The following is a 20,877-nucleotide window of genomic DNA, read 5'->3' as shown; positions in this document are numbered from 1 at the left end:
TGCCACAAGCCCTGGAGGTTACCCAAAGCCTGCCCTCAGAGGAGCCCTCAGGGAACCCAGAGGAAGGGCAACCAGTCCAAGGCCATTGCCAGGCCTTCTAACTGTCTGGCTCCCAGGGAGCGGAGCCCAGGGTCCACAGTGCGCGCAGTGGCTCCGCGCCGACATCCGCTTTCCTGGCACGCGCAGGCTGGCGGCCCAGGCGGCGGCAGTGGTGGCTGCAGGGGCCCTGGCCCTGGCGCGGACTGTGCGGGAGGGCGTGAGGGAGGGCCGGCAGCGAAGAACGCGAGTATAAGCGACCGTCCCAACTGTGGAGGGGAAGCCTAGCGCTGGCGCTGGAGCCCGAACAGGACGCGGCCAAGAAGGCGACGGTGCGGGGCAACGTGACCTACCCGGGCGGCGGGGAGGCGGCCAGCCCTCTGCACACGTGACGCGGGGCCCGTGTGCTGGCGCTGGCGTGGCCGGTCGGACTCGGCGGAGGCGCTGGGCTCCTGGCGCTCTTCCCTCAGCGACCAACTGGCTGGGGAGCGTCGTCCTCCTCTGCCCCAGGAGGTGCAGCTGGGGTGCCCCATGGCGCTTCTGAATGTAGAGTCTCCCCTGCGGAGTGGGCTGCTGGGAAATACGACCTGGAAGCCGCTACCTCGACCTATTCCTCGCCAGTCCTCATAGGACACGCGCCTCGCTGGGCTCCGTAACGGCCAAACTGGTTTGCATCGCAGCTTCGGGCTCAGGGCGCCCAGCTTTGGCCTGAAGCTGGAATCTTCTCGCAGCGCTTCGTGTGCTGGGGGAAAGAGGAGGTAAGGTCCATTATACTGTGTTGAACTCCAAGTCTGGACTTGGTGTTGGGCGGACTGCTGTTGGGATGCAAGCACCACCGCATGGTAGCTCTGGGACTTTAAACGCTGCACCTATCATCCACCATGTCCCCAGGTGGGGATGGGGATGCACGCCAGAGTCCCGGGCGTGCATTCCAGCTTCAGGAGTGGGTAATGGCTAACAGGCCTCCTGCGCTTGCGCTTGCAGCGACCTCCGGAACGAGGCCGCAGAATCTTTCGCCTCTGCCTTTGCCTCACTGGTGCTCTACCCTGTGGAGCTGGAGAAGTGCCGCCTTCAGGCCATGCAGGAGATGGAGACTTCGGGGAAGATTGTCAACAGCCAGAAGTAAGTGCCGCTCCCAGGAACCAGCTCCGCTCTGTTGCCTTGGGGTAGCCAGTGTGGTTTTCACTGTATTGTGCTAAAATGAAATCACACATGCCAAAGCAGATTGATCTGCTCTGTCTCTAGATGTGGCCTACCTGCAAGGGGTCCGAGCTCTGAAAACAGTCAGCAAAACCTTGAAAGCCTAGCACATGGAACATGTGGGTGGGTCTGATGTGCCTTTCCTTCCAAATTAATCGTCCAACACACAAGAGGTTAATACATTGAGATTTATCTGAAGGCCCAGTGACCGTCTGTGCGTGCACCTGGCTACCCAGTTGCTTGCATTGTTTTTTCTAAAATGCAGGCTGACTGCAGGACAGTGCAAAGCACATGCAGCTTCAGTTTGAACAAGAGAAGTAGTGAAGCGATTAGTAGGGTGTGGACTGACGAGCGTGGGACACTGTCCGTGTACTGGAAACTGTGTGTAGGTGTGCCTGTGTGCCTGACTGGCTCCTGCCTCTTCCTGGTCTTAGGTTTGATTCTCTAAAGTGAAAAGGAAGTCTGTGTTGCAAGCAGTGTCTTTCTCCTGCAGGAAAGCTCCCCCGCAAGCCAGCTCTTCTAAGAAACGCATGTGTGTGAGAGTCTGCCTCAGCCCCTGGACAGCCCCCCTCACATCTTTCAGTGGCACAGAGCCTAGACCACCAGGAGGTAGGAAACCAGGGCCAAGAGTGGAGGCCACCCTGATTTCCTGCTGATATTCAACACTGGTGAACCTTTAGGACCCTGGAATGTGGGATTTCCCTTTGTGGTTTTGCTTCTAGTTTGGAGAAAGGTGGTAGGGGGCCTCTGCATAGGGCAGACAGGGGGCTTTTGGAAATCTGGAAGGGTGGTCCGGGAGCAACAGTGGGAAGCTGGCATTTAAAGGGTCAGGGAATCAGCTCAGGTCTTCCTGCTTGGGGAAGGATCGGCCACCTGAAGTGCAGACACTGCTCTGTGAAGAGGAAACACTGTCAGGGCTGGGGTGGGGGTTGTGTCTTCTGAGTGTCCTGAACTCTCAGACAAGTCTTCCTGGCTTTTCCTTACTCTTGAGCCTTCATCGGGATGCAGGTTCAGTCTTGCGGTGACCCACATGAGGTAGGATGACTACTTCTTGGATGTGTGTGCATCCCCCCTGTGCTCCAGTCTGGGATTGCAGCTTAGTCATTCCACCCAAAACACTTGAGTGTGCACATTTGCACTGCTTCACCTGCCCCTGGGGCCCTCACACCCTCTTCTTGCCCTCTGTGTTGCTGAGGTCAAGGAGGTTATTGGGGGAACTAGCGAATCTTTGCAATGCCATGACTTTCTGGTTAAAAATTTACCCTGGCATGGAAAGCCAAAACACTCTGGCAAAAAAAAAAAAAAAAAAAAAACCCACCTACATGAAAGATCTCCACGAGTGAGATCCCAGTGAAAAGAACAGGTCATCAAAGAAAGGAGGAGAGAAAATCCACTTTGACTATGACCTTGTCTAAATATGATCAGAGTTGGTGAACTCAAAAGGCTTCCGTAGCCTTGGCGACTCATGACAAGAGCCTAGGGTGATTACTGATGCCATAAACAAGAGTGTCAATTTGTTAAGTCAACAACAGGAGTCACTGTGCACTTACTCCTCATGTAGGATCTCTGTCCTTAATGTGCTGTATATTGAGATTTAATGCTATAGCTAGTACTCAAACAGTATTTTTCACTTTGTGTTTCTATGTGGGTGCAAACTGTTGAAATCTTTACCTAATATATGCTAAACTGATCTTCTGTATATAAAGAGAATTGAAAGTGAATCTTGATGTGAATGGAAGGGGAGAGGGAGAGGGAAAGGGGAGGGTTGCTGGTGGGAGGGAAGTTATGGGGGGGAGCCATTGTAGTCCATAAGCTGTACTTTGGAAATTTATATTCATTAAATAAAAGTTAAAGAAATTAATTAATTAATTAATCTTGCTTAAAAAAATTTACCCTGGAAGTTCTGTGATGTGCATGGTTGCTCCAGGTTGGGTTTAGGGCATGGAGGAATGGCTTAGGAACCTATTTTATTTATTTTTTTGAAAGCATTTTTTGACTTATTTGAAAGAGTGGCAGGGGAAGAGAGAGACGAGAGCAAGAGCAAGAGAGAGAGAGAGAGAGGTCTTCTATTTGTTAGTTCACTCTCCCAAATCTGCATCAAGTAGGGCTGGGCCAGGCCAAAACCAGGAGCTCGTGCTGGGTCTCCCAGGTGGGTGACAGAGACTCGAGCATTTAGGCTCTCACCTGCTGCCTCCCAGGGTACCATGAGCAGGAAGCTGGATGGGAAGCAGAGGTGAGACTCTGTCCCAGACACCCCAATATGGAATGTGGAGGTCCCAAGTTGTTGCTTGAGATCTGTGCCACGATGCCTGCCCCAGAACCTAGATTTACTTAAATCTTACCTTGCCACTACACAGAAGATGAACAGTGTGTATTTTGGGGCAGTGTTGGTGGGACTCTGGGAAAATCTGTCAGTATTTTTGGCTTTATTTTATTTGCCACTGTGTGTGTCTTATCCTGAGGTGCTGTAACAAGACACTGTACACTGGTGGCTTAAACAACAAGCATCTCTTAGAGCTCTGGATGCTAGGAAGTGTTAAGATCAAGGCAGCGGCAGACCCTGCGCCTGGTGAAGGCCCAGGTCCTGGTTCACAGATGGTGCCTTCTCTGTCTTTATGCGGCAGAGACTGAGCCAGCTCTCTGCTTTCTCTGCTTTTTGTAAAGATGAATTGTGTTGTTGTGGGCAATGGATGTATTCATTTTTTTAACTTTTATTTAATGAATATAGATTTCCAAAGTACAGCTTATGGACTACATTGGCATCCCCCTCCCCCCCGATGACTTCCCTCCCACCCGCAACCCTCCCATTTCCCGCTCTCTCTCCCCTTCCATTCATATCAAGATTCATTTTCAATTTTCTATATATACAGAAGATCAGTTTAGTATACATTAAGTAAAGATTTCAACAGTTTGCACCCACATAGAAACACAAAGTGAAATATACTGTTTGAGTACTCGTTATAGCATTAAATCTCAATATACAGCACATTAAGGACAGAGATCCTACATGAGGAGTAAGTGCACAGTGACTCCTGTTGTTGACTTTACAAATTGACACTCTTGTTTATGGCATCAGTAATCTCCCTATTCTCCAGTGATGAGTTTCCAAGGTTATGGAAGCCTTTTGAGTTCTCCGACTCTTATCTTGTTTAGACAAGGTCATAGTCAAAGTGGAGGTTCTCTCCTCCCTTCAGAGAAAGGTACCTCCTTCTTTGAAGACTTGTTCTTTCTACTGGGATCTCACTCACAGAGATCTTTCATTTAGGTTTTTTTTTTTTTCAGAGTGTCTTGGCTTTCCATGCCTGAAATACTCTCATGGGCTTTTCAGCCAGATCCGAATGCCTTAAAGGCTGATTCTGAGGCCAGAGTGCTGTTTAGGACATCGCCATTCTATGAGTCTGCTGAGTATCTCCCTTCCCATGTTGGATCACTCTCCCCTTTATTTATTCTATCGGTTAGTATTAGCAGGTACTAGACTTGTTTATGTGATCTCTTTGACTCTTAGTCCTTGCATTATGATCAGTAGTGAACTGAAATTGATCACTTGGACTAGTGAGATGGCATTGGTACATGCCACCTTGATGGGATTGAATTGGAATCCCCAGGTATGTTTCTAACTCTACCATATGGGGCAAGTCAGCTTGAGCATGTCCCAAATTGTATATCTCTTCCCTCTCTTATTCCCACTCTTATGTTTAACAGGGATCACATTTCAGTTAAATTTCAACACTTAAGAATAACTGTGTATTACTTACAGAATTAAACCAGTCATATTAAGTAGAACAGACAAAAAAAATACTAAGAGGGATAATGTATTAAGTTGTTCATTAACAGTCAGGGCTATGCTGATCAAGTCACCGTTTCTCATAGTGTCCATTTCACTTCAACAGGTTTCCTTTTTGGTGTTCAGTCAGTTGTCACCGATCAGGGAGAACATATGATATTTGTCCCTTTGGGACTGGCTTATTTCACTCAGCATGATGTGTTCCAGACTCCTCCATCTTGTTGCAAATGACTGGATTTCATTGTTTCTTACTGCAGTATAGTATTCTAAAGAGTACATATCCCATAATTTCTTTATCCAGTCTAGCGTTGATGGGCATTTGGGTTGGTTCCAGGTCTTGGCTATTGTGAACTGTGCTGCAATAAACATTAGGGTGCAGACCGCTTTTTTGTTTGCCAATTTAAATTCCTTTGGGTAAATTCCAAGGAGTGGGATGGCTGGGTCGAACTGTAGGGTTATATTCAGGTTTCTGAGGAATCTCCAGACTGACTTCCACAGTGGCTTGACCAGTTTGCATTCCCACCAACAGTGGGTTAGTGTCCCTTTTTCCCCACATCCTCGCCAGCATCTGTTGTTGGTAGATTTCTGCATGTGAGCCATTCTAACCGGGGTGAGGTGAAAGCTCATTGTGGTTTTGATTTGCATTTCCCTAATTGCTAGTGACCATGAACATTTTTTCTTGTGCCTGTTGGCCATTTGGATTTCCTCTTTTGAAAAATGTCTATTGAGGTCCTTGGCCCATCTCTTAAGTGGGTTGTTGGTTTTGTTGTTGTGGAGTTTCTTGATCTCTTTGTAGATTTTGGTTATTAACCCTTTATCTGTTGCATAGTTTGCAAATACTTCTTCCCATTTTGTCAGTTGTCTCTTCACTCTCCTGACTGTTTCTTTTTCAGTACAGAAACTTCTCAATTTGATGCAATCCCAAATGTTAATTTTGGCTTTGACTGCCTGTGCCTCCTGGGTCTTTTCCAGAAATTCTTTGCCTGTGCCAATATCTTGAAGGGTTTCTCCAATGTTCTCTAATAACTAGATGGTGTCAGGTCATAGATTTAGGTCTTTAATCCATGTTGAGTGGATTTTTGTGTAAGGTGTAAGGTAGGGGTCTTGCTTCATGCTTCTGCATGTGGAAATGCAGTTTTCCCAGCACCATTTATTGAATAGACTGTCCTTGCTCCAGGAATTGGTTTTAGATCCTTGATCAAATATAAGTTGGCTGTAGATGTTTGGGTTGATTTCTGGTGTTTCAATTCTGTTCCATTGGTCTATCCATCTGTTTCTGTACCTGTACCGTGCTGTTTTGATTACAACTGCCCTGTAGTATGTCCTGAAATCTGATATTGTGATGCCTCCGGCTTTGTTTTTGTTGTACAAGATTGCTTTAGCTATTCGAGGTCTCCTGCGTCTCCATATGAATTTCAGCATCATTTTTTCTAGATCTGAGAAGAATGTCTTTGGTATCCTGATTGGAATTGCATTGAATCTATAAATTTCTTTTGGGAGAATGGACACTTTGATGATGTTGATTCTTCCAATCCATGAGCATGGAAGATTTTTCCATTTTTTGGTATCCTCTTCTATTTCTTTCTTTAGGATTTTGTAATTCTCATCGTAGAGATCTTTAACATCTTTGGTTAAGTTTATTCCAAGGTATTTGATTGTTTTTGTAGCTATTGTCAATGGGATTGATCTTAGCAGTTCTTTCTCAGCCATGGCATTGCTTGTGTATACAAAGGCTGTTGATTTTTGTGCATTGATTTTATATCCTGCCACATTGGCAAACTCCTCTATGAGTTCCAATAGTCTCTTAGTAGAGTTCTTTGGATCCTCTAAGTAAAGAATCATATCGTCTGCAAAGAGGGATAGTTTGACTTCTTCCTTCTCAATTTGTATTCCTTTAATTTCTTTTTTTTGTCTGATGGCTCTGTCTAAAACTTCCAGAACTATGTTAAATAGCAGTGGTGAGAGTGGGCATCCCTGTCTTGTGCCAGATCTCAGTGGAAATGCTTCCAACTTTTCCCCATTCAATAGGATGCTGGCCGTGGGTTTTTCATAAATTGCTTTGATTGTATTGAGGAATGTTCCTTCTATACCCAATTTGCTTAGAGTTTTCATCGTGAAAGGGTGTTGTATTTTATCAAATGCTTTCTTTGCATCTATTGAGATAATCATATGGTTATTCTTCTGCAGTCTGTTAATGTGGTGAATCACATTGATTGATTTGCGAATGTTGAACCATCCCTGCATACCAGGGATAAATCCCACTTGGTCTGGGTGGATGATTTTCCTGATGTGTTGTTGTATTCTATTGGCCAGAATTTTATTGAGGATTTTTGCGTCTATGTTCATCAGGGATATTGGTCTATAATTTTCTTTCAGTGCTGCATCTTTCTCTGGCTTACGGATTAAGGTGATGCTGGCTTCATAGAAAGAATTTGAGAGGATTCCATCTTTTTCGATTGTTCTGAATAGTTTGAGAAGAAATGGGATTAGTTCTTCTTTAAATGTCTGGTAGAATTCAGCAGTGAATCCATCTGGTCCTGGGCTTTTGTTTGTTGGGAGGGCCTTTATTACTGTTTCAATTTCTGTTTCAGTTATAGGTCTATTTAGGTTTTCTATGTCTTCATGGTTCAATTTTGGTAGATTGCATGTGTCCAGGAATCTATCCATTTCTGATAGATTTTCCTGTTTGCTGTCATACAAGTCCTTGTAGTAATTTCTGATGATTCTTTTTATTTCTGTGGTGTCTGTTGTTACGTTTCCTTTTTCATCTCTGATTTTATTGATTTGGGTCTTTTCTTTTTTAGTTAGTTGGGCCAATGGGGTGTCAATTTTGTTTATTTTTTCAAAAAACCAGTTCCTCGCTTGGCTGATTTTTTGTAATGTTTTTTTGGATTCAATCCTGTTAATTTCTTCTCTGATTTTAATTATTTCTCTTCTCCTACTAGATTTGGGTTTGGTTTGCTGCAGTTTTTCTAGGTCCTTGAGATGCGCTGAAAGCTCATTTATTTGGTACCTTTCCAATTTCTTGATATAGGCCCCTATTGCTATAAACTTGCCTCTCAATACTGCTTTTGCTGTATCCCATAAGTTTTGATATGTTGTGATGTTATCCTCATTTACTTCCAGAAAGTTTTTGATTTCTCTTTTGATTTCTTGAATGACCCATTGTTCATTCAGGAGCATGTGTTCAGTCTCCATGTGTTTGCATAATTTCCAGGGTTTCCTGAGTTGCTGATTTCCAGCTTCATTCCACTGTGGCCTGAGAAGCTGCATGGTATGATTCTAATTCTTTTAAATTTGCTGAGACTTGCTTTATGGCCTAGTATGTGATCAATCCTAGAGAAGGTTCCATGCACTGCTGAGAAGAATGTGAAGTCTTTAGATGTAGGATTGAAAGTTATGTAGATATCTGTTAGATCCATTTGGGCAATAGTGTTGATTAAATCTGCTGTTTCCTTGTTGATCTTCTGTCTGGATGATCTGTCTATTTCTGAGAGTGGAGTATTGAAGTCCCCCAGTACTATTGTATTTTAAGTCTCTTAACATATCTTTTAAGTCCCTTAACATATCTTTTAAATAGACCGGTGCCCTGTAATTAGATGCATATACATTTATAATAGTTACATCTTCCTATTGAATTGAACCCTTAATCATTATATAGTGCCCCTCTTTGTCTCTCTTAACAGTTTTTGTATTAAAGTTTATTTTGTCTGATATTAATATGGCTACACCTGCTTTTTTTTGGTTTCTGTTGGCATGGAATATCTTTTTCCAACCTTTCACTTTCAGTCTGCATGCATCTTTGTTAGAGAGATGTGTTTCTTGTAGGCAACACATAGTTGGGTTGTGTTCCTTGAGCCAATCAGCCAATCGGTGTCTTTTAACTGAAGAGTTAAGTCCATTAATGTTTAATGTGACTATTGATAGGTAGTGACTTTGCCATGACATTTTCCCGGAGATATTTTCTAGTATATGCTTTGAGCTTCCCATGCTCTTTTACTGGTAGGTGTTCTTCCTTTCCCTTCTTTCATATTGATGGCCGCGTTTCTGTGTTTCTGAGTGTAGCACATCTTTAAGTATCTTTTGCAGGGCCGGACGAGTGGCCACAAAGTCTTTCAATTTCTGTTTGCTATGAAAGGTCCTTATTTCACCTTCATTCACAAATGAGAGCTTAGCAGGATATAATATTCTGGGCTGGCAGTTTTTCTCTCTTAGCACCTGTGCTATGTCTCGCCATTCCCTCCTAGCCTGTAGGGTTTCTGATGAGAAGTCTGCTGTGAGTCTGATTGGAGATCCTCTGAGAGTAATCTGACGTTTCTCTCTTGCACATTTTAGGATCTTTTCTTTATTTTTCACTGTGGTGAGTTTAATTACAACATGTCGTGGTGAGGATCTCTTTTGGTCATGTTTATTGGGGGTTCTATGAGCTTCCTGTACTAGGATATCTCTGTCCTTCTCCAAACCCGGAAAGTTCTCTGCTAGTATCTCACTAAAAAGACCTTCTAATCCTTTCTCTCTCTCCATGCCTTCAGGAACTCCTAGAACTCGAATGTTGGTTTTTTCAATAGTATCCTGTAGATTCCCAACAATATTTTTTAGATTTCTAATTTCCTCTTCTTTTCTTTGGTTTGACTGTATGTTTTCCTGTGCTCTGTCTTCTAAGTCTGATATTCTCTCTTCTGCTTCACCCATTCTGTTTTTAAGGCTCTCTAATGTGTTTGTCATTTGATCTATTGAGCTCTTCATTTCATTTTGATTTCTCTTCACTATCACACTTTCCTGTTCTACTAGTTTCTGCGTTTCATTTTGATTCTTCCTTAAAATTTCATTTTCACGAGAGAGATTTTCACTGTCCAATAAGGATTTCTGTAGTTCAAGGATTTGCTTTTGAAAACTTCTAAATGTTCTTATCATAAATTTTTTGAAATCCGTATCTTGCATTTCTTCTATCTCATCATCTTCATAATCTTGGCTTGGGGTGTTTTGTTTATTTGGAGGCATCATAGTGTCATCATTGATCTTGTTCCCTCGATTTTTGTGTTTGTTGCTTGGCATAGTTAATTCTTCTTCCCTCACTGTGCATTTTTTTTTCTTTTTATTTTATACTATGTCTGTGTTAAGTGGACTGCCTGCTGTTGGAGGAGCCTTGGAGGCTTGAGATGGGTGTGGCCTGAGAGCTCTGCTTGGTTCTTCCGGGTTACGGGTGTGCAAAGGTGACACCCTCAGGTTATGCATGGTAAATCTCTCTCTATTTATTTATTTATTTATTTGTTTATTTGTTTATTCAGGAGGTAAGTAATACCGCACGGCTGTCCAGAATTGATGGTATTTAGCTTCCAATCTCTGGCTTCTACCCAAAGAGTCTGTGCAGGCTCCATTTCTTCTCTGGACTCCCACTGGGTTGCCTAGGCTACTGAATTGTAGCGACTCAGTTCCTTAGCTCTCCCCTGTTGTTGTGTATATCCAGAGTGGGGGCCTGCTCTTTGTCTCTTGCTCGCCTTTGCAAGGTTGGTGGAGAGAGAAACTAGAGAGAAACTCGTCTGTACCAGTATCCTCCCACCTTTTTTTTTCCTTCTCTCCTGTAGTCAGTCTGGTGAACTTTCCCGCTCCCCTCTAGATTCTGACCACCATTTCCCCACCAATGTCTCGGGTTACTGAGCTCACCTCCCCTTCCAGCGCCGATGTGTGGACTCGAAGCCCTGGGCGTCCCTGCTCTCGCCGCTTGTGGATGTATTCATTTTTGACCCAGGGTCTCGTCTCCCACAGAGGGAGAATGCAAAGCAGAGACTGGTCTCATGTGCAAATGGGAATGGAGTTTATTCATAAGGGAGTAAACGTACATCCACGTGTGAGTGTGGGCTGCCCCATATTGAGAAATGCCCAGCAGGAGTGGGCCAAAGAATTGCCCATAAACTGCAGTAAAGAACAAGCAGAAATAGTGCCTATCACTGGGAAGTCCTGCCTGTCACTCCCCGTCTTCGTGGAGGAACGACACAGGACCCTGCGCTGTTCTTTCATCTGCTCGGCCCTTCCCGGGTTTGCTGTTGGTTCTTCCCGGGTTGGCTGCTGGTCCTTCCCGGGTTGGCTGCTGGTCCTTCCCGGGTTGGCTACTGTCCCTTCCACCTCCGTGAAAGGGCGGTTCCCCCTGCCACATTCCCCACTTCCGCGGGGGAGCGGCACACCGCCGGCCGGCTCTCTTGGGGGCTGCACAGGTGTTCCTCTTAGATGTTCCTCCTGCATGTTGTCTCTCTCCTCCTTTATAGTCCTCTTCCGCCAATCCCAACTCTGCTGCCCACACGCCGAGTACGCTGCTCTCCTCCAATCAGGAGCAGGTCCTACAGTTTATTGGTTGAACTGGAGGCAGCTGTGTAGAAGCTGTTTTCTCCTCTCCCAGCGCCATATTGTGGGAGAGCAGATGCATAGAATAAGTCTTAATTCCAGTAACTTAGTCCAGTCTGAGTTGCTCCCCACACTGCCCAAGAGTCCGGCCTGCCGAGGTGCACAGGAGAGCAGTACCATGCATCCCAGTGTGTTCTACGGTGGGAAGAGAGAGGAAAGGAGACAGTATCTCTGAGCAGGGTCCATGGCAGAAAGGGCTCTCTCCCCCTTCCACCTCTTTTTAGAAGAAAAGGGTGGTACCCCAATTAGATAGCAGACGAGGTGGGGTCTTGGCATGCGACCTGGTTGGGTTGGGACAGGGACATCCTGGGGAGGTGGGTGTATCAAATGGACAATGAAAGAGACAGCATGGTTTTTCAGGGATCAGGAGTTCCAGCTCTTCACACCTAGCTAGCCCCCTGCCTTTACCCACAGCACCATGGTGAGGGCCCCATCCTCACAACCTCAGCTAGGCAGCCTTCCCTTGCTGTCACTTGGGGACTGGTTCCAGAACCCCTGTAGATACTAAATTCCATGGATGCCCATGTCCCTTGTAGAAAATGGTTTTGCACCCACACATAGCCTCCCGTGGACTCTTGAGTGAGCTCCAGATTACTTATAATAAACTAATACAATATAAATATTATGTGAATAGTTGTCAACACTCTTAGGGAGTGATGACAAGAAAAAAAGTCAACATGCTCAGTAGCCATGATGTTCCCCCCACCCCCGGATATTTTCTGTGTGTGGTTGGCTGAATCGTGGATGAGGGGCCCCAGATGCAGGGGCCGCTGCACCTGATGCCTGCCCTAAAACCATCTCCCAATGCCATCACACTGTGGGGCGGGCTTCACCATGGGAGTGTGCTGGGGACAAGGACGTAAGGTACGTTATACTGTGTTGGACTCCCTTGGGCAGACTCCTGTTGGGATCCAAGCTCCACCTCATGGTAGCTGTGGGACTTTATACGCTGCACCTGTCATCCATATGTCCCCAGGTGGGGATCAGAGCCACAGCACATGCCAGCGGTCCCTGGCGTGCATTCCAACTTCAGGAGTGGGTAATGGCTAACAGGCCTCCTGCGCTTGCACTTGCAGCGACCTGCGGAACGAGGCCGCAGAATCTTTCGCCTCTGCCTTTGCCGCACTGGTGCTCTACCCTATGGAGCTGGAGAAGTGCCGCCTTCAGGCCGTGCAGGAGATGGAGACTTCAGGGAAGATTGTCAACAGCCAGAAGTAAGTGCCACTCCTAGGAACCAGCTCTGGCTCTGTTGACTTGGGGTAGCCAGTGTGGTTTTCACTGTATTGTGCTAAAATGAAATCGTACATGCGGAAGCAGATTGATCTGCTCTGTCTCTAGATGCGGCCTATCTGCAAAGGGTCTGAGCTCTGAAAACAGCAAAACCTTGAAAGTCTAGCAGTTCACCAGTGTTCAGATTACTGCCCAACTCAAGTGAGAGTGGGCCCTCAACACCTGTGAGGGTGCGTGTGCCAGATTCTGCAGGACATCTGAATCAGAAAGTTGTTATTATCATTCCTAATCATAATCTTGACATCCAGCTGGCCAAAGTTCTGGTCGAGGACATTGCTGTGGTTAACTCGAAGCCTGCTGGGGAGAAGCAGTAGACAGAATGACAGACTGACAGCCGACAGTCTTTGTTCAGCGAGAATGGGGTTTGTTGCAGTGCCCTGTTTTCTGCACCCTTGACATCCATTACATCCTGTTTGAATCTGCCCATCATTGCTTTGAAGCCCAAGAGTGGAAGTCTTTTAAACAATGCAGTACAACATGTGCACAGTGTCACAGATAGCTGTTGCAGGGTGCAATGCTAGCAATGTGACTTTTTAAGTGGTGCACAGAATAAGAGAGAGCACATTAACAGCACGCGGGTCCTGCTCTCAGGTTCCAAGGCAGTGATTTGCAAATGGTGCAGTCAGCCCTAGGTATCTGTGGGGAAGTGGTTCCAGGACCCCCTCATGACACCAAAATTCGTGGGTGCTCCCGAGCCCTTACATACATGGCAGAGTGTTTGCATAGTGCCTACACGTACCCTCTCAGTTGCTTTAAATCACCTCTGGGTGGCACAATACCTAACGCTATGGTAGTGCTCCATACCTTGCCATTTCACGATCTTGCATAGGGAGGAATGATGAGACCAAGAGTCTGTATGTGTTCAGCACAGAGAATGCTTTTTCAGAGTATTTTCTGTCCTTACTGGTTGAACACACACAGGTATGGGAGCTGACTGAGAGGTGTACCAGAAGGACACAGACACCCTGCAAGGAAAAGAGAGCACTGGCTGGCACAGCAGTGACCCCGAAGAGCACTTGTGGCTCAGGCTACGACTCGGATGGGAGGGCCAGTTCCCTGTGTTGCACTGCGTAACTCAGTCACATTTGGGTTTAGAGTGGGGGGGGTGGGGAGAGGCACAGGAAAGGCCCGACCAGTGGGGGAGGCCTGATGGGGTCCTCTGGAGCGCTCAGAAGGGGGAAGATCTTTAAACGCTTGTGCTGCTTGGTTCTGTGTGTCCCCAAGCAGAGGCCCTGCTGAGAACAGAGACACCTGGAATGTGCAATTCCTCGCCCTGTTCCTAGTCAGGATGAAACCTGCAGCAGGCACTGCTGAATGAGAGCACGAGGTGTCCTGTGTTCTGGCTGCAGTAGAGGCAGGCCTCTGATCTACTCTGGTCACATGGCACTGTCCACTTCTTCTGGGTTTCCCACATGGGTTCAGGGGCCCAAGGACTTGGGCCATCTTCTACTGCTTTCCCAGGCCGTAGCAGAGAGCTCGATCAAAAGTGGAGCAGCTGGGACTTGAACCAGTGCCCATATGGGATGTTGGCACTGAAGGCGGTGGCTTTACCCACTACACCACAGCACCAGCCCCTGTATCCATTTTGATAAAAGTTCTTTACCAAGAACAGTTTAGGTGATAGAACTCATTGTATAATAACTATCTGTGCCTCTCCAAGAGAGCTCCTTCCAAGGTGGATGCCTTTGTTCTCAGAATTCCTGGTCTGCCCTTTGCAAAATCAGCTACTTCCTTCCAGCCTGTACCCAGGGCTGCTGGTTGGATTTGGGTGGATTGCTGGCTTCCCCTCCCCATGTAACTGTGTCTCTCACTCTGTCTCCCCCAGCATGGTTTGGTATGTTGTGAATCAAGTCCTTAGGAAGGATGGTCCCTTGGGCTTCTACCACGGACTCTCAAGCACTTTACTTCGAGAAGTACCAGGCTATTTCTTCTTCTTTGGTGGCTATGAACTGAGCCAATCATTCTTTGTATGCAAAGAATAAACTAGGTAAATGTGATCACATCAACAGCAGTGGGATAGGATGGTGTCTACTTCCTGGTGGAGTCTCTGCTCCCTGTGCCCTCTGGTGAGGGCAAGTCCATGTGGCCCTGGGAAGTTTCTGGATGGTGAAAGGCAGCCCTGTGGCAGGTGCTCACTAGCACCCTCCTCAGGACAGGGGCTGAGGCAGCAGGGTCCAAACTTCTTCACTGCAGTAACATTGGTTAATTGCTCTGGATCCATTTTAGGGGGAGAAGAAATAGCAGAGATTCCTCTCCCTGTGGGGAGATCCCCTAGAAGGAATCTTGTAATAAGCTTAAAAGACTGGGTCGTACATCTTGATTGTGTTGCCAAGTACTGAACTGCATGGTTCTTTTTTAGCTTCTTTTCAGCCACTTGGCACCACTGTGTGAGGCACATGTGAGTGAGTTTGTCTTCAGTGTCTCCCTTGAGTGTGTTGGGTCTGTCTGGGGTTAGGTGAGTTTTCAGACTTGGTTTTTTGGTTCTTCTGCAAAGGGAGAGTCAGGGCTCTTGGGTGTTGAACTATTAAAACTCTTCAGTTGAGAAAGTTTGTGTTTTGGTGACCTCAGTTCTCACCTACCATGAGAAGGCACTGCCATGCTGCTGGGGCTTGTGGTTGCTTCTAGCCTGGCTCCCAAGGATGGTGCAGGGCCCACAGCACTTAAGTGAGCACCTGAAATACAACCCTCACAAGGGCTTCCCAACCCAGGCAGCCCCTGTGTAAATCCTACTACCCAGCTCCCACAGTGTCCTCATATTGTGCTTGGAGTGGTAGGAATTTTAGTTTCACCTGTCTGTAGCCACTATGCCATTGACCTCTGGAAATGTCCCATCATCTGTTCTTGAGACAAAATACCATTTGCTGTGTTTCTTCTCTAGGTTCTGTCCCTTTGATATTAAGTGGTGGAGTTGGTGGGATTTGCCTCTGGCTTGCTGTATACCCAGTAGATTGCATTAAATCCAGAATTCAAGTTCTGTCCATGTCTGGCAAACAAGCGGGATTTACAGGGAGTTTGCTAAGTGTTGTGAAGAACAAAGGTGGTTCTGCTAATGGCAGAAATAGAGCAGTGTGTAGGGTGACACCCACACCTCTGCTAGTCCTGCTGAGGTTGGCTTACATGCATTCTTTTCTCCATGCCTCGTCCCCTCTCTGGCCGGGTGTGGATCCACGTTTATGTCTTTGTTTCCAAACCGCCCCCTCCACATTTTTTAGCTTATTTTCATTATTCTTGAGAATAATGTGCCTGTGTCAAGGAGCTGGCACAATTCTTTGGCCTAAGTAACCTGGATATAGTTTTAAGGTGTGAATTTTGTCAAAGGGGATGATGCTTTGAAGTCAGCACCTCCTATCTCATGTAACACAGACATTATCACTCAGCTGTGCCAGGCGACCCAATACTTGCTTATTTCTGTTAGTCTGTTTAGGAAAAGCTTCCATCACGTGTTGGTTTTCAGTGCTGTTTTCTGTATTTGTAAGTGTAAAGCTCCCTGGCTGTTGAACTGTGTGGGGTATCCCCACAGAGGGGATTGTCACGGTCTTTGACTGCCATTTTGTCTTCTAGGAATAGCAGCCTTTTATTCTGGACTGAAACCTACTATGAGTCGAGCATTTCCTGCCAATGGTGTACTACTCTATTTTTGGCCTATGAGTACAGCAGGAAGCCGATGGTGAGCCAGTTCAAAGCATACTGAAGTGTCTTGGTGGGCCTAGATCCAAACACAGGGAATGAGGACTGCAGTTCATCTCAGGGTTTCACGGAGGATGAGACTGTGTGGAATGAGTCTGATTTCTTGGGAATTCTGTTGTTGTCTTCCTTTTTTCTGCCCTAAGTCTTAAACTTTATGGAAGGACCTCGATTTTTACATCCTATAATTTCTATCTAGAATTTGTATTGAAATTGAAAAGCTGGTGCTCTTGCCCTTGGTAGAATGTACGAGTACAGGTGGCTCTATGCTCCCAACCTCGAAGGTGAATGTGGTTCTGTCAGGGCACTTGCATCAGCCTGGATGCATTACATGCAGTTTGGGTGGGATTGAGTGAATGGAAACAGTGTGGTTTAATGTTAAATCTCAATTATCAACAGAAAAACCCAGAAGTGACTATTTTTCATGAACATGATTATAAATAATTTCTTGACCTATTCTAGAGACAGAGTCTCTTTTAAAGTCTGCTTAACCTGTGTATTGTGCTAAGTGGTTAAAGTTATTCAAAAGTTTTCATATGGTATGTTAAAAACTAAAACATCCATATAGATTACTAAGAGCAAAACCTGCATCCTGGTGTGGTTTCCACATTCTTGCTAAAGTTTCTGAGTAGTCATGCTGGATTTTCCAAGATGCTCTCCTTCTACCTTAGTGCCATGTATTTTCTAGATGGGACCACAGCCCATACTCCAACTGTATTGCAGCAGGTGGCCTGGAAGATAGGGCCTTTGGGAAGCAGTGTGGCCTTCACCAAATTCCCTTCTCCCAAAGAACTTGCCCCAGCTGGAGGTTGGAGTGTTAGTGCGCTGGAGTAGGAGTGAGCTGCTGTGCTTTGGTGAAGACCCATGTGGCTGGCATAGGTATTAGCTACCGCCTCTGGCTTGGGTAGGGTCCATGCTGTCCTGTTGGCCTGTCTGGGATGGTTGATCCACTCTGAAACACCCACTGTCCTCTCTGTCTCCACTGATAGGAAACCCTTCCAGGGAAAAAGAGTGCCAAAACCAAGAGAAGTCTTTGTTTACTGGCTGGTGACTGAGGGGCAGAACTGGAGGATGATCTCCCCTGTCAGCTAGAAAGAACCACAGGCTTCTGCCCCATAGGCAGACCCACCTGCAGCTTAGCTCTGGGTCCGAAACTCCCTGGCACATGTCCCCAGTGAAGAGCTGCCTACGTTTGGTAAGGGTTCTCAGGAAGTTATAATGATGACTGTATGTGGGGTGTGACTTTATAAAGCAATAGAACATAGAAGCACCTTATTAAACCTGCCAAATGTATGGTTATATCAACCAAAACCACCACTCAAGCCCGTTAGTCTGATCCCCGCAGGCTTGCTGAGGGGCAGCTGCTCTTTGGCCATGTGGAGTAGGAGGGTCATTCTCGTCACCACTGGAGTCTGCTTCAGCATCCTCTGCCGCTCCAAGACCAGCAGGCTCTCTCAATAAAAAGTGTTGTTAGGCAGCCTGGGAGGCTGGGAGCCAGAGGCCAACACAGCAGAAACAGTCCTTGCCTGTATCTCCTCCATCCTGGCAGAATGGAAACATTGTATGAAACCTCTAGTTTCCTTAAGCCTTTTGCTCTCCCTGAGGCCTCAGTGGCAGCTCTTGGCCCTGGTGCTAGAAGCAAGAAGGGGCTGGCACATGGGCCAGGGGTGGGCCTGGAAGCTGCTTTCTGTTTGCTTTTTAAGAGAAAACCAATTTTTGACTTGACTTTTCTCTCCATACTTTACTGATCAGTAGCTACCTAGTAGTGCTTCCCATGAATGGGCCTGGATGGAAACAAAACAGCAGAAGGGGCTGCTTTCCTGCAGGAAGTGAATTGTTGTAGCGTCTTCCATCCCAGGAGCTCAGCAGAGCAGCCCTTTTGGTTTGGGGTCTTTGCAAATTGTCTATTCTAGGCTTACCTAAACATGCTCAGCAGAAACAGTCTGAGGCAGTGGGAATAAGGCCGGGAGATCTCAGTCAGGAGGATTTTTTTCATTCTATTTTTAAATTCATGGTTCAATTATACCATTTTAGATCTGTACTCCAAAGAAAAATATTGTGTTTAAAGAAATGTGTTTTAAAAAATTTGAGTGTTCTATCCTTAAATTATTTACCTACTACTTGAGTCTAAGGTGATGTTTGTTTACGTGCTTTGTATCCATACTTGAACCAGCAATCAGGCATAGTCAAGAGTGATGTATAGTAATGTTTCCAGGTGGTAGTTTTATTGCAAGAAGCATTTCACTTACTGCAAGAATTCCTCATGTAAAGTAACCTCACCATAGGTGACAAAGCGTATGTGTGTGTGTACACTGCAGTTAAGAATCTTGCCCCAGTAGAATTACTCTCCACATCTCTCTCATCATGTTTCTAAAATGGTTAAATTGCTTGCTATTAACTTTTGGATAATCCTATTCCAAATTAGTAGATTCTGTTAAAGAAAACTAGTATCACAGAAGTTTCTCATGTTGCTCAAAGAATTGTTCACTTTGGGCCATGTGAACACAGTATCCCGTGAGATCTCAACAGGTGTGCTCTACATGAGCAAACCCAGACTAGTGTGGCGACTCATGACTGCCAGAATTTTGATGAATCTCAGAGGGTTGGGGAAGAGAAACCTCAGCTGTAATCTATTTCAAAATCATAAATCTTGCTGCTGACACTGTGGCGTAAGCCTAAGCCTACAGTGCTGGTATCCCATATGGGTACCAGTTCAATTCCTGGGTGCCCCACTTTCAATCCAGCTTCCTGTTTATGGCCTGGGAAACCAGTGGAAGATGGCCCAAGTGCTTGGACCCCTGCACCCACATGGGAGACCTGGAAAAAGCTCCTCACTCCTGGCTTTAGATCTGTTCAGCTCTGGCCATTGCCGCCATCTGGGGAGTGAACCAGAGGACTGGAGCTCTCTTTCTCTGTCTCTCCCTCTGTCTGTAACTGCCTCTCAAATAAATAAATTTTTTCCGGCGCCGTGGCTCACTAGGCTAATCCTGCACCTGTGGCGCTGGCATCCCGGGGTTCTAGTCACTGTTGGGGTGCCAGATTCTGTCCCTGTTTCTCCTGTTCCAGTCCAGCTCCTGCTGTGGCCTGGGAGTGCAGTGGAGGATGGCCCAGGTCCTTGGGCCCTGCACCTGCATGGGAGACCAGGAGGAAGCACCTGGCTCCTGGCTTTGGATTGGTGCAGCGCGTTGGCCACAACACGCCAGCCCTAGCGGCCACTTGGGGGGTGAACCAATGGAAAAAGGAAGACCTTTCTCTCTGTCTCTCTCTCTCTCTCACTGTCTAACTCTGCCTGTCAAAAATAAATAAATAAATAAATCTTTAAAAAAATTCCTAAATGTTGGAGTTTCCTTCCCCGCATTTTTGTAAAGTTCTTGCATTAGTGTAATTTCAGCACCCATGGCCCTTCCTGAAAGTAGTAGTGAATTTCCACCAAGAAAGCTAGTGTGGCAGACTTAAGTGGCTCTGATGCCCACTTTTGGAAGTTTGAGGCACAATTTGGGAAGAGAAATTGAACTTTGAAATTGCAAAGGACAGCCGGCGCCGCGGCTCACCAGGCTAATCCTCCGCCTAGCGGCGCCAGCACACTGGGTTCTAGTCCTGGTCGGGGCGCCGGATTCTCTCCCGGTTGCCCTTCTTCCAGGCCAGCTCTCTGCTGTGGCCAGGGAGTGCAATGGAGGATGGCCCAAGTACTTGGGCCCTGCACCCCATGGGAGACCAGGGTAAGTACCTGGCTCCTGCCATCAGATCAGCGCAGTGCGCCGGCCGCAGCGCGCCAGCCGCGGCGGCCATTGGAGGGTGAACCAATGGCAAAGGAAGACCTTTCTCTCTCTCTCTCTCACTGTCCACTCTGCCTGTCAAAAAAAAAAAGAAAAAAAAAAGGAATTGCAAAGGAGGAAGTCAAAACAGCCATGTTGACATGGATGACATGTTGTTGTACATGGAAAAGCCTAAACACTCTAGCAAAAAGGATTTGAACTGATAAATGAATACAGTCTAAAATTAGAAACCAACATAAAAAAAGTAAATTTTTGTAATTCAGTAATGAACTGGGCAAGAGGAATCAAGAAAAAAGTCCCATTCATAATAGCCATCAAAAAATCAAATATTTAGGTATAAATTTATCAAAGAAGTGAAAAATCTCTACCATGAACATTATAAAATGAAAGAAATCATGAACACACACACACACGCACACACACACAAGTTCCTTGCTCATGGATAGAAAGAATCTTATTAAGATATCTGTACTACTCAAAGCAATCTACAGAATGAACACAATTCCTGTCAAAACACCAATGACATCATTTAAAGAAAAAATCTTAAAAATTCACTTGGAATTTTACAAAAGTCCCAGAATAGACAAAGCAATTGTGGAAAAAAATTAAGCTGCAGGCATCACAATGTCTCAATGATGTGAATGGAAGGGGAGAGGGAGTGGGAAAGGGGAGGGTTGCAGGTGGGAGGGACGTTATGGGGGGGAAGCC

At 46.1% G+C, this 20,877-nt stretch overlaps 1 non-coding gene across 1 annotated transcript; it reads left to right on the top strand.

Annotated features, from left to right (window-relative positions):
* Positions 1 to 567: 567 nt before the first annotated feature.
* Positions 568 to 16,400, top strand: LOC138843801 (mitochondrial ornithine transporter 1). The gene is made up of 8 exons (XR_016212630.1): positions 568 to 582; positions 667 to 794; positions 1,021 to 1,158; positions 12,496 to 12,633; positions 14,535 to 14,676; positions 14,874 to 14,881; positions 15,556 to 15,746; positions 16,271 to 16,400. It is a non-coding gene; the product is annotated as a mitochondrial ornithine transporter 1 (transcript).
* Positions 16,401 to 20,877: the final 4,477 nt, after the last annotated feature.

This window comes from Oryctolagus cuniculus, chromosome 9, assembly GCF_051225735.1.
Source record: "Oryctolagus cuniculus isolate XC-2025 breed Fujian yellow rabbit chromosome 9, ASM5122573v1, whole genome shotgun sequence".
NCBI lineage: Eukaryota > Metazoa > Chordata > Mammalia > Lagomorpha > Leporidae > Oryctolagus > Oryctolagus cuniculus.
The sequence above is the reverse complement of the archived record's forward strand: the minus strand, read 5'-3'. Positions and strand labels throughout refer to the sequence as shown.